This window comes from Ictidomys tridecemlineatus, chromosome 14 (assembly GCF_052094955.1).
Source record: "Ictidomys tridecemlineatus isolate mIctTri1 chromosome 14, mIctTri1.hap1, whole genome shotgun sequence".
Taxonomy (NCBI): Eukaryota; Metazoa; Chordata; class Mammalia; order Rodentia; family Sciuridae; genus Ictidomys; species Ictidomys tridecemlineatus.
The window spans coordinates 47467977-47481037 of NC_135490.1; the positions used below are offsets into that span (position 1 = coordinate 47467977).

The following is a 13061-nucleotide window of genomic DNA, read 5'->3' on the forward strand; positions in this document are numbered from 1 at the left end:
CATAAAAATTTAGAATCTTTACAATGAATATAGAATGTGGAATAGAAAGAGTTAGCATTTGTTCCCCATCTAATGATCTCACTTCCAGGCACTTTGCATATGTTCCACACAGACATGTTCACAATATGCAAGCATTAACATTTTTCACTGCAAACATTCACATATTTCATAAGCAGATTAAATCAACTAAGTTGTTTTATAGAAAAGTATAGTCTTTATCTTAACATTGAAGAAAGCCCAATAGAACAACCAATGAATCTTTAAAATTAATTTAGTGTGGATTAATTAACTGAGTAATACCACTATTTCTACACTTATAGTTAGATAGACAGCATTTTCGTATGCAGATTTTGTGAAGGTCGTAATAAATTATTAAATAATAAATCATGAGATTTAATACAACTTCCCTAAAGTAGTAGCTTATATCTTTAAAAAGTAAGCATGTCAACCAATATGGGAAAAAAAGGTAACATTCACATTATCATCAAATATTGTTTAAATATAAAAAACAAATTGCATCAAAATATCAACCAGATGCTGTGCAAAGCTTATCAGAGCATTTTATTCTCAACATCATAGTATATCATGTTTGTTATATTTGTCCATATAATTTGACCAAATAAATACCAAACATAAATACCAAACTTAAATTTTAGAATCAGCTTCTAACATTCAATGAATTTGTCTCATATATACATATATCTATGAAACATTGGAAGTATCTTTATACATATGTTATATTTGTCCATATAATTTGACCAAATAAATACCAAGCATAAATACCAAACTTAAATTTTAGAATCAGCTTCTAACATTCAATGAATTTGTCTCATATATACATATATCTATGAAACATTGGAAGTATCTTTATACATATGTATGTATAATATTTACTATAGTATGTTTAAGTATACTGGTAGTCCTTAAAATACCAATGAAGCTACCCTTAAAATTTTGAAAATTAGAAAACTAAAACATGCAAATTAGGTGCTAGAATTTATCTAATAAGTTGCCATTTAAATGCACATTTTTAATTCATTAAAACTGTGAACAAAAAATAAACTTTGTGAATGAGGATGACAAGAAATTTTTATATTGACATTTTGTGTTATTTTTTTCTGTTGGTAGGAAATCTAATTTCTAATCTCATCCCAATTTTAGGCTAGCAAAGTTGTCATCTTCAAGCAATTTAGAATAACTAAACAAATAAAGCCACCTAATAATTATAAAGTATAATGTTGATATGGGTATGGATGAAAATATACTGGCAATTCTTATAATGTAGTAAAAAGCAAACATACTTGTGTAACATTTGGTTAATGTCTTTAAGCTGTTTACTTAGAAATCTTGCCATTTAACTTGCTCTTAATCCAATAATACAATAAGGAAAAAAAACAATGTAATAGAAATAAGACAGACTTCACAAATTGTGTGTTTATGGATGGTTATTTGTTGTTCATTAATCAGATTTTAAAAGAGTGAAGTAGATGAGACTTTAAATATACATACACAAATAGAAATATTATGCAACTTTAAATATTAGAAATTAGTTTTTAAATACAGTAATTTTAAATGCATTTAACCTCCAACAAACATGATTAGATTTTGCTGTTTAACTCATTTGAACTAATACATTAAAAAGTATTTCACACAACAAATATATTATTTAAAAATAGATTTTAAAAAATTCCTAGCTTTTTTAATGGCTCTTTTTAAAAATTCAAGTATGCTTGAGAAGCTGACTGTAAATCATGTATACAATGTAGGGTCAATGATGTATTGAATTTTTAGACCATTTTTAGACTACCTTCTGGCAATGGAAGCATTTTGACAACTGACACTCCCTATGGGTATATCTGACTATCCTGGTACAATGCACCATTCCCCACTATTGAATCTACAACAAACTGCTGTAGGTTATTCATTGATTGAGTGTTTAAGTATATTATTTAGGAGCAAATAGAGAACTAATCTAATAATAAATCTAATAAAATAAAAAAATCAGCAGAATCCCTACTTCAAAGATGCTTTGAGCTACAACACTTAATTATGTGCATTCTTTGATTATATTGTGTCATATCCGATAAAGATATGTAGGAATTCTATTTCTTTATATCACTGGATTCTTCTAGGCAGTTCATTTTACCATGCAAGAAATTAAGAAAGCACCTTCCAAACCAACCCTACCCAGTTAAAGCACCGTTCATTTTTTAAACTCATGTTTTGGGGCCTGGATCAATCACAATACTCACCAGAATGTTTATTTAACCAACAAAGATGCCAACAGTGATTTTGTATTTTCTAATACACATAAAACTATCAGGAAATACCTGTATGTGCATGAATCTGCATTCATCTTAACTACATGGTATATTTCAAGATAAGATTAAGGGCCTCTTGCACAGCATTCTTAAACAATGCAGAACCTGAGCAAGCATGTGGTTGCATGTGAGAGAGAGAAGACATCTCTGTATCCCTTCACAAGGTCCTTCTGTCAGTGTGTATTTAGGACAGTTTTCTAACATGAAATACCCTCAGCTGCAGTGTTGATTTCAGGGGGTTCTGAGAAAGAGAGAGTGAGAGGCGGAATACTTTAACTCCTTAAAATGCATTTTTCTCTTTTCTGAAAACTGAAATGTGTTTCTGATTCTCAAAGAGTGACTTTGTGAGCATATATCTGCTGTACCAAACAGATTTCTTTTTCTTTGAATCAGGTTAGTAGGCTTTGAATATTGTAACACATAAGCATTTAGAAATGTTTCAGAGGAGAATAAAATATTTAAAAGATCTATGCTTTCAAAAAATAATATAGAAACATGTATACCACAACACCTGCATTTTAAAGGAAGTAAGAAGAAAGTGCAGTGGAAATATTTTTGCAATCAGATATTATTCATATTTTTAAATTTTATTCCTTTGTAAAGCATACTTTCAGTTGGTTAGGTCTTTTGTAGGTTCTCAATGAAGCCCCCTATTGTGTAACAAGGAACAAAAGAGGACAGAATGAGACAGTATTAATATCAATAAACATTAAAAGCCACAATTTTGTCTAAGTTCTTTTTCCAAAATGCAACCAAATCACTTTTTCAATGTTGATGCTTTTTATTTACTTCATTATTTTCAATATAATAGTAGCATAGGAGGTATGTGAAGAAAGCTATTCATTTGTTGCCTTTCTAATACAAAGTTCAGAAAAATGTAGAGATCATTCTAATTAATGAAATGCTTTGTTATTTTTAGAGATTACTAAATATGGAGATAATTTATTGCTATTGAAAGCTTTCAGTATTATTGTTTTCAAGTGAAAAATAATAAAGTAATAGAAAACAATTTTAAAATACAAGCAAACAACAGAAATAAATAAATAAATAAATAAATAAATAAATAAATAAATAAATAAATAAATAACACCATGGTTGATGTCACATTGCAACTCACCTCTCTGATAGTTTATAGAGTTCTTTAAGTGTAGCAATTAATGCTCCAGGTCAATTAATCTACATGATTTTCCTGTGGGGACCTATATGTGTAAGAGAATGTGTCCCATACACAAAGGACATTGCAGTATGGCACAAGACAACAGAAATGAAAAAAAGTTGCTTATAAAATAGTAAAGAAAATATGCTAGCTTAAAAACAAAATACACTGATGATATGGAATGTTAGTAAAAATGATGTATGCTCTTCTCTCAAGATACTTTTCCTACATTCTCATAATTTTAAAAGTCATTGAAATAAAGTGAGAGGAAGTGACATGCAAATACTTTTGCCAATCCTTTTACAGTATCATGCAAATTTTTATTCCTTGGTAAATTATGCTTTGGTAGTTTAGGTTTAGTAATAAAACTTAGAGTACTTTCCATCTTGATGTCAAGCTATTACTTTTATATATATATAATATTTTTTGTATGGAATTTATTAACTCTATTTTTTTATTCTGTAAAATACATATATTTAACTAAGGTATTCACTCAGAAGGACATTGGGGAACTCTCCAATAATTTTTAATAGAATCATTTTGATTCTTTCAAGGAAGGGCTTTTCTTAAATTTTAAGAAAGATTCTTGCTTAAAAGGTAGCCTGCTAAAGGTTAACACAAATGTAGATATGCCACGTCAAACACAATTTTTAAAGTTGCAGCTACCAATGACCCCCAGCTAACATTGTCTCACTGGATTTTTTTTTTTTTGGTTAACAATGTTTATTCCCTCATTAGACTGGATTATTATATGTTATATGTAATAGTCCTTATAAATAATAAAGGTGTGAAATATTTGAACTGTATTTTATTCAAAGTTTAATTCAGAGAGGAACATGTAGCAAATGTGTAATTAGTATTTATGGAAGGACAGAAATGAGACAGAAAGAGAAATGTAGGTGTTAATGAAGGAGGGACAGACTTGAATAAGAAACCTGAAAAACAGGAAAATCCCAAAGATAAAGAATGATATAAAATATGTAGCAGAACTAAGCTAAACAGCTTTTGCTATCACACATGGGATATCATTAAGTTACAGACATAGATATGGTCAAAATCTGACAATTTATCTATTATTAAGAATTTCAAAAAACAGTAGAGCATGTGCTTTAACATCAAGGCCCTGGATTCCAGCATCCACACAGACAATCACATGACAACAGATAAAAAAACTTTCAATGTGGAGTTTTTTATGATATAAAGTAAGCTTACTTCATCATAATTTCTCAAGAATGCATTTTATGATAGTGGGATTTATGCTTTTCTTTCAAAGAGATTACATCCCACCCATCACTATCTAGTTTTTGAACCATATTTTTATAACTGATTTTCTCATCATGAAGACTCATAAGAACATCTGTGAATCATAATGCCACCCTCCCCCCTTGGAAATCACTGTGCAACAACAACAGGCAGCAGCACACCTGGGCTCCAAGTCCTGTCACATGGGAAGACTATGCTAGCAAGAACATTGGACCTCAGGTCTACAGGTTTGTAGTTGCAAACATCACCCAGTTTCTGCTACCAGGGTCACCAGCACAGAAGAATTTATCACACAGGTATTGTATGAAAATGTATTCATTTTTTTAATTACTGAATATAAGCAAGGCCTTTATAAAGTATTTTTGAAAATTTGACACTCAAATTTCATTCAATCATAAATTAAAGTTCTATATGCTACAGTTTTCTGCTGGGCATGGTGGTGCACACTTGTAATCCTGGAACTTCTGAGGCTGAGGCAGGAGGGTCATGAGTTCAAAGCCAGCCTCAGCAAACGCAAGGCTCTAAGCACTACTCAGTGAAACCCTGTCTCTAAATAAAATCAAAATAGGGCTGTGGATGTGGCTTAGTGGTTGAGTGCCCCTGAGTTCAATTCCTAGTACCCTGCCTGCCCCCTAAAATGTTCTATATGCTACAGTTTTCTAATAAAGAGTAATATATTTTCATCTCAAAGCTAATGTGTATTCCAACTCTACCACAAGATATGGTTTATGCTATGGTCTAGAACAGGCATCTGTCATTTGGCATAGGGTCTGAATGCATTGTTTAAAACTGCATGATATATTTTCCTTGAGCTTTAAAAACTAAGGAAAATTAATTCCAGTGTTCTAATATATGGGCAATGCATTTTTATTGTAAATAGTAAAAATACTTCAAATTATCAAAATTAGAAAAGGCCTGGGAAACAATTGTAAGATAACTCTATAAACTCAGAGAAGACGCCAAAAATGCTTAATTCTATAGGAGCAGAGTGGAATCTAATTGTTTGGAAAGAGGAGAGAAGAATGCTTAATTTCTTTTGAGTCTGCTCAGTTTTACTAATTTTTAGATACTTTTGATAATTTTTAATAAAAATCATTCTTTAGCTCAATTGTATCTGACTTGAAAGAAGTGTGCATATACTTTCTACTTCCATAACAGAGCCTAATTCTCTGTATGTACCCTTTCATCTGGTTTACAAATGATGAGAATGCACACTGAAAATAGTGAACAAGATTTTGAGAATTTGTTTGTGAAAATAGGTTAAAAGGAAATTATTAGTCAGATAAGTTTAAGCTGAGCTGAGAGAACCTCACTAAAATATTTCATGAAGCTTTATTTGGTATTGACATATACATGTATTTTCCTCTCAGCTGGAATGACTCCAAAAGGGCTGTCATGGTTGGTTGAGTAAATAATACATGCTTTAAAAATAATTATAAATCTGTATTAACCTGATGGACTTTGTATTCATTCTAGTCAATTGGGCATATAATACTCATTTTAAAAATAAGTACAAATAATGCATTAAAAACTGCTTAAACACCCATTTAACCAGAGGGGCCAAAACAGCTCTAAAATGGAACATGTGATTTACATTAATGGAGATTATTCATATGTAATGAAAGGAGAACCCCAAACCCTTTTAAAGAGGACTATGACAGGAGAATGACAGTTGGGAAACATGAAGATTTAAGACTACTATTGTTTCTAAAGTACTCTCTGCTCTTGTAGTAACCAATAACTCCAAGAGTGGTGAGTCTTGGGATCCAAGGCAATAAATGTATTTATATTTAAAATAAAACATTGCTAAAGGGAAGAGCATAACAGCCTGACGATAAATAATACATCAATGTAACTGGATTACATCTCTGTACTTAAACAGCTATTTACTTATGACAGTTTCTGTCCCGCTTAGAAGTCTTGCCCAAGACGCCTTCTTTATAATGTTAAACACAAGAGACACTCATACCATACTGCATTTCAAGTTGCTAATGAGCTTAATTTGGAAATAATCTCACAATATTTTTAGATTAACAACATTTTCTTTTTAAAGAGGGTGAAGGGCAAATGCAACAGTTGGCCTAAAACATATAATAATTCTGGCTCATTGCTCTTTTCATTGGAGTTTTAAGAGAGTATTTCCCAAATGGCCACATAGATGATGGAAATTCAGAAGCAATTACGAATCTACCTATTGACCAAAATTTTTCTCCATTAGCCTGAAAAACAAGTTTGACATTAACAACATGGGTGATTTTTGGGGGGTAAAAGTTGGTTAGGATATCCACTGTTAAAATGCAAATATATTACCTAGACATGATATACATGAACTCATAAATACTCTTCAGTTCGTCAATTCACTTTTCAGATAAACCATCCATGACCTAAGAAAACAGAGTGGTCTTGTCTGAGTGTGTGACACAGGAGCAAGTGGTCTAATGCAGAACAAGGCCTAAGGAATAAATATAGAGTGTACTTGCAGGTTGTGCAAAAAGGCTATGAACAATCAATGGGCAGAATGAATGCTGAGATAGTCTCAAGGAAACCTCAAATAGACTTTCATATTCTCATCCATTACCTTGCTGATCACTTTCAAAATGATATCACAATATCAGATTACATATAGGGAGAAACAAATTTGGATCTCAAAGTGATATTACATTGGTAACAACTTAAATTCCACCCCAGTCCCAGGCTCTTTTCTATTTCAAATACTAAATCAGCAATTTGAATGTTTCTAGAATGCATGCATCTGGAGGACAGAGACTTTTGTGTGTATGGTATCTATGCAGTATTATTGATACAAAGAAAAGCACCTGAAATATAGGAGATTCATAATGAATATTTGTAAATGAATGAACTGAATGAACAAGTGTAAGTATGATAAGCCTTTCAGAAGCATAGGATCAGAAATTAATATCAAAGTCAAATTATAATGATGAGTTTGCTTCTTACTTAATTTTGTCTTCTCATGTATGATAAAGATAGCTTCAGTTCTAATAGATGCTTTAAATGAGTAATACCTTTGGCAGAAAAAAGGAAACACAATGTAAAAAATAAGAAAACTTGCTGCCTTCAAGAGGAGAATGGAGAAGACCAAAATAAATAAACAAAACCCCAAAGAATGTCTTAGAGTGCCATTAACTGGAGAACAAGGAAATGAAGATCTAAAAACCAAAGTCCCATCAATATCCCTGAATCTAGTTCTGGTCTGTGTGAAGACTGGCTTGTTATGAATACTTCTTTTATATTCCCATGAGATAAATGCTGCCTTCCGAACTCCCAGGTATAGCCTCACAATAAATTCCTATAACCTGAGCCTAGCAAACTCAAGATCCCAATCATCTGAGAGTCACAAAATTCTGGGTGCTGTGCAAAGGGCAGAAGGCCCTCCTTCCCAACTCTGTTTTCCTTTATTACCCAGGTACAGTCTATGCTGAAGCATTCAACCACTATTTCCTCTCTGTAGTCACCGAAATCCTAGTCCCAGAAATGAGCTTATGCAACCCTCCAAGGTTGCATAAGTGACACCATTTTATTTCTCCTTCTCTTCTGTCTTATGGATATCATTCATTAAACCTTTTCTCTATCAGTAACATAATAAAGCTCTCAAATGAAAGGAAATAAATACTGGGGGAGTGGATGATGAATGGAAGTACAATGGTCTAGAATCAGAGAGTAGCCTGCTGGGTGTGGTGGAACATGCTTGTAATCTTAGTGACTCAGAAGGCTAAAACAGGAGAATCTCACATTCAAATAAGCCTCCACAAGTTAATGAGTCCCTAAATAACTTAGTGAAACTTTGTCTCAAAAAATAAAAAGGGGGCTGGGAATGTGGCTCAAGTGCTAGTGCGCTCGCCTGGCATGTGTGCGGCCCGGGTTCGATCCTCAGCACCACATACAAACAAAGAGGTTGTGTCCACCGATAACTAAAAAATAAATATTAAAAATTCCCTCTCTCTCCCTCCCTCTCTCCCACTCTCTTTAAAATAAATAAATAAATAAATAAATAAATAAATAAATAGGCTGCGAATGAGACTCAGTGGTTAAGTGCCCCTGGTGCTTCTGGGTTCAATACCTGGTACCAAAAGTTAGTAGATTAATTAATTAATTAATACTTAAAAAAGAGTAGCCTTTAACTACAAATCTATATAGATTATCCTCATCTTTGAAATGTGGAAACTTAGACTAAGAGATGAAGTAACTCACCAAAGAATGTTATGAGCATATTCCATGCCTTGGCACTGGAAGCCCAAGTTTCATCAAAAAAGACATGGTCCTTGCCCTCATGGTGCATACTAAATAGAGAGAAAAAAGCAAGCATGATATTAAATTAAACATGCTACAGAAGTGCCTAAGTGAATTCCTATCTCTGACCTGGGGTGGGTGGTGATGGGAGGTTAGAGAAAGTGTTGATTATCTTGAAATACAAAATGAAATGGGAGGCTGGAGCTATAGCTCAGTGGTAAGGCACTGTGTTTGATCTTTAGCACCACATAAATATAAATTAAATAAACTATTTTTTTAAAAGATGAATTTGATTAAGCCAGTCTAAAAAAAGCAATGAAGGTTATGTATGCTTGCCTAGCATGCACACCTTTCTGAGTTCAATCCCTAGCACTACAAGAAAAATTCAAAAATAAATAAATAAAAATAAGCAATGGAAAATGTCCTTGTAGAAGAAACAATATATACAAAGTCCAGAGATTAGACAAGCAATATTATAAGAGTAGAAAGTTTCAAAAACAGGTACTGAAGAAATCACTAGAGACCAGATCCTTCAGGATTTTCTAGGTTACAAAAAGGAATTTAGAACTGATCTTGGGTTTAGAAAAATATTATTTGGGGGAAGATTTCTCTGATTGCAGTATGAAATAAGTGAATTTGAAAAAATAGAGTAAAATATTTTAGATGAGATTAAATAGATCATCAATACGGTTATTCTGTCTGACATAAGTGCCAATTTGACATGGTTTACTCATAATGGTTATGCAACTATTGTTTCCACTAGAGGGAGAATAGAGAGATCTAGATGATTTCTATCCCTTCTTCAGCTATTTATGAGAAAACAGAAGCTGAAGATTGACTGGATATAGCTAATGGAGGAAAAAGGTGGCATCAAGAGGAACCCTCCCAAGAGGTTTATAAACAGAGCAACTGTGTAGATAGTGATGCCAAATTTCTATGCAAGAAAAGATGTGAAAGAGACCAGGAGGAGACCACAAAGAAATGGATTGATCAGAGGTGTTTACTTATTCCAGGAATTCACTATAGGTAGAGTAGAAGAAATGCTTTAAAATTATCCGATTTAGCAAAATAAATTTTTTAAAGGGTGATACTATTAATAGAGCTATCAACCCTTTTATATTTAAAAAATAAAACCTTTAAGCTAAATTGTCAATCCCTAGCTTTCTATAAAATAGGTTATCTTTCTCAATCCATAAAATACAGGCTTTTATTTTTGCATAGATTCATAATCTGACCTTCTCCAAGTTGCTAAAACCTAAGAAATGGCATCAAGACTATAGATTAACCTTTATAGGCTGTACTTGACATGAATTTTAAAGAGATATAGTGTCTTCAAATAAATGATCCCAACACAAATTTAAGATTCAATCAGCATTAATGGTGGTATTAGAAATAATAACTTCAATTATAAGCATAATGCATTTGGTACTTGGAGTTTGCCCTAGCACAGCCATATTTAAAGACTGCTTATGACCAAGGAAAGGCTCTTGTATTAGTTTGATTTGAGCTAATAGAATATGTTTTAAAATATTAATTTTATGTAACTCATTTCCATAAATTTATTTTTCTCCAGTCTTCTGAAAAAAATGTTTATAAGTTAAAATAAAAACAAGAACTAATTAAAGAAATCTCCAATTTGGTCTACATGTGAATTTTATGTTTATGATTTAAGGAGAAATATCTATAAAAATGGCATTGTGTTACATAAGAATAAAATAAGCAGTTTCCCTCAGTATTATTTTTCATTATTTCACTTACTGAAAGAAAAAAAAGTTATTTTAGGAGGTGTATGACTAAAATCATAAGTAATTTTTAAGGTTGTTGAGAGCTATGTTCAAAGTGAGGATCATTAGAACTTTCCTGGAAATAAAAACAAAATATCTATGACATCAAAATTATCCAAACTAGGGCTGGGGATGTGGCTCAAGCGGTAACGCGCTCGCCTGGCGTGCGTGCCGCCTGGGTTCGATCCTCAGCACCACATACCAACAAAGATGTTGTGTCCGCCGAGAACTAAACAATAAATGTTAAAAATTCTCTCTCTCTCTCTCTCTCTCTCTCTCTCTCTCTCTCTCTCTCTCTCTCTCTCTCTCTCCCCCCCTCACTCTCTCTTTAAAAAAAAAAAAAATTATCCAAACTAAAAACTCAAAATAATTTTCTTCTCTATTTAGAAAAAAATGTGATTAAAGAAACTGGTGTCAGGGCCATGGTGGGGAGGGATTTGACAAGGTAGAATAGAAGGATATACATACATTTCTTTACAGTGTACAATAAAATAAATGGATTAAGTTGGGAATGGTGGCCCATGCCTGTAATCTTGTTTGCTTGGAAGGTTGAGGTAGGAGAATTGTGAGTTCAAAGCCAGCCTTAGCAACAGCAAGGTTCTGAGCAATTTAGTGAGACACTGTCTCCAAATAAAATACAAAAACAGCCTGGGAATGTGGCTCAGTGGTTAAATGCCCCTGGGTTCAATTATTGGTATACATGAATTAATATAAATTTGAATAATATAAATTTGGTAAATTTATATGTTAAATTAACTAGAATTCCTTTAAAGGCTCAAGAATGCTAACAATTATAGATAACATTTACCTGCAACTTTTATATGCCATAGAAAATATGTCAAATGAGTTAAGTGCTTTGACACAGATACAATTATTAATCTCAATTAAGAAATAAACAAAACTGGGGTTTGTTACTAGTCTGAATTCTCCCAGTTAAGGAACAATAAAATCAAACTCTTATGCCCATGTGCAAACCTCCAAAACATGAGCTTAACTCCAACATGCAATATTGACCCTCTTTGAATATCAAGGGCAACCATTTACCACAATGTTTGTTTTAGATTAGTGTATTTTATTGACAATATCTAACCAATGAGGGAGGGGTATCACAAATGCAGGGAAGGAGTAAATATCAAATATTCTTCTGGCTTGATTACTGAGATTATACCAAGTTCACAATTTATCCATTCAGATTGTCTATCTACTAAATGAAAATTAAGCTAGATTAAAGAAGGCCACCATTCTACAGAAGTAATATTTTTGGTGGTGTTATTGGTTGTTATGCAAATTCATCATATAATTTTAACCATTTAAGTGAAAAATCTTTCATAAAAATTAACTTTAAAATAGTTAAATATAATATTCATTAATTCATCCAACACATACTTTCTATATAGTAAAAACACCTTGGTAGGTACTTTGAGAAAAATAAAAGTCAAAGACAGTCTATTTTTTCCATGATACAACAATCTACTTGCATGGCTTATAAAAGAACTTATGTTAAATTTTATACATAATTATTAACATTCAAATAATACAAAACACATGCTTTCAGCATAAAATTCATAAGCAATTTATAAATCAGTACAAAATAATGTAATAAAGTATTCACCTATGAAAGCAGAGAACATGAAACAAAGACTTAGCTACATGCATAGGCATGACAAAGAAAGAGGAATGGAAGGATGGGTTTTCATCTAGAACATCAAAAAATTGATAAAAATGAATGTCTCAAGAGAAAAGGGAAAGTTTTGGTCAGCTTTTTTTTTTGCTGCTGTGACTAAAGGAACTGATAACCACAATTTTAAAGGTTAAAAGATTTATTTAGGGGCTCACGGTTTCAGAGGTCTTAGTCCAAAAAAGGTTGGCTCCATTTCTTGGGAATCAAGTTGAGGCTGAACAACATGGTGGAAGAATGTGGTATAGGGAAGCAGCTCATATGAAGATTAGAAAGCAGAGAGAGAGACTCTATGCACCAGATACAAAATATATATCCTATAACCACGCCCCCAATGACCCACTTCCTCCACCCACATCCCATCTGCCTTGAGTTATTAGTTAATCCGATTAGGGATTCATTCACTAATCAGATGAAGGCTATTACCCGATCATTTCTCTGCCAAACCTTCTTACATTGTCTCACACATGAGCATTTGGGGGACCCTTCACATCCAAACCATAACAAGGAGAAAGGCATGAAAATTTATATTTAAAACTAATAAACTTATAGAGGAAGTAAGAATGGAAAAGTTGGTGAATAGCAACTGCAAGTGGCCTTGAAGATCATAT

The 13061-nt window shown here is 32.5% G+C and overlaps 1 pseudogene; it reads right to left on the reverse strand.

Moving 5' to 3' along the window:
* LOC101968314 (hexokinase-2-like) overlaps window positions 1-12752 on the reverse strand; it is a 100947-nt pseudogene extending 88195 nt beyond the window's left edge.
* Between the last annotated feature and the right edge of the window lie 309 nt (window positions 12753-13061).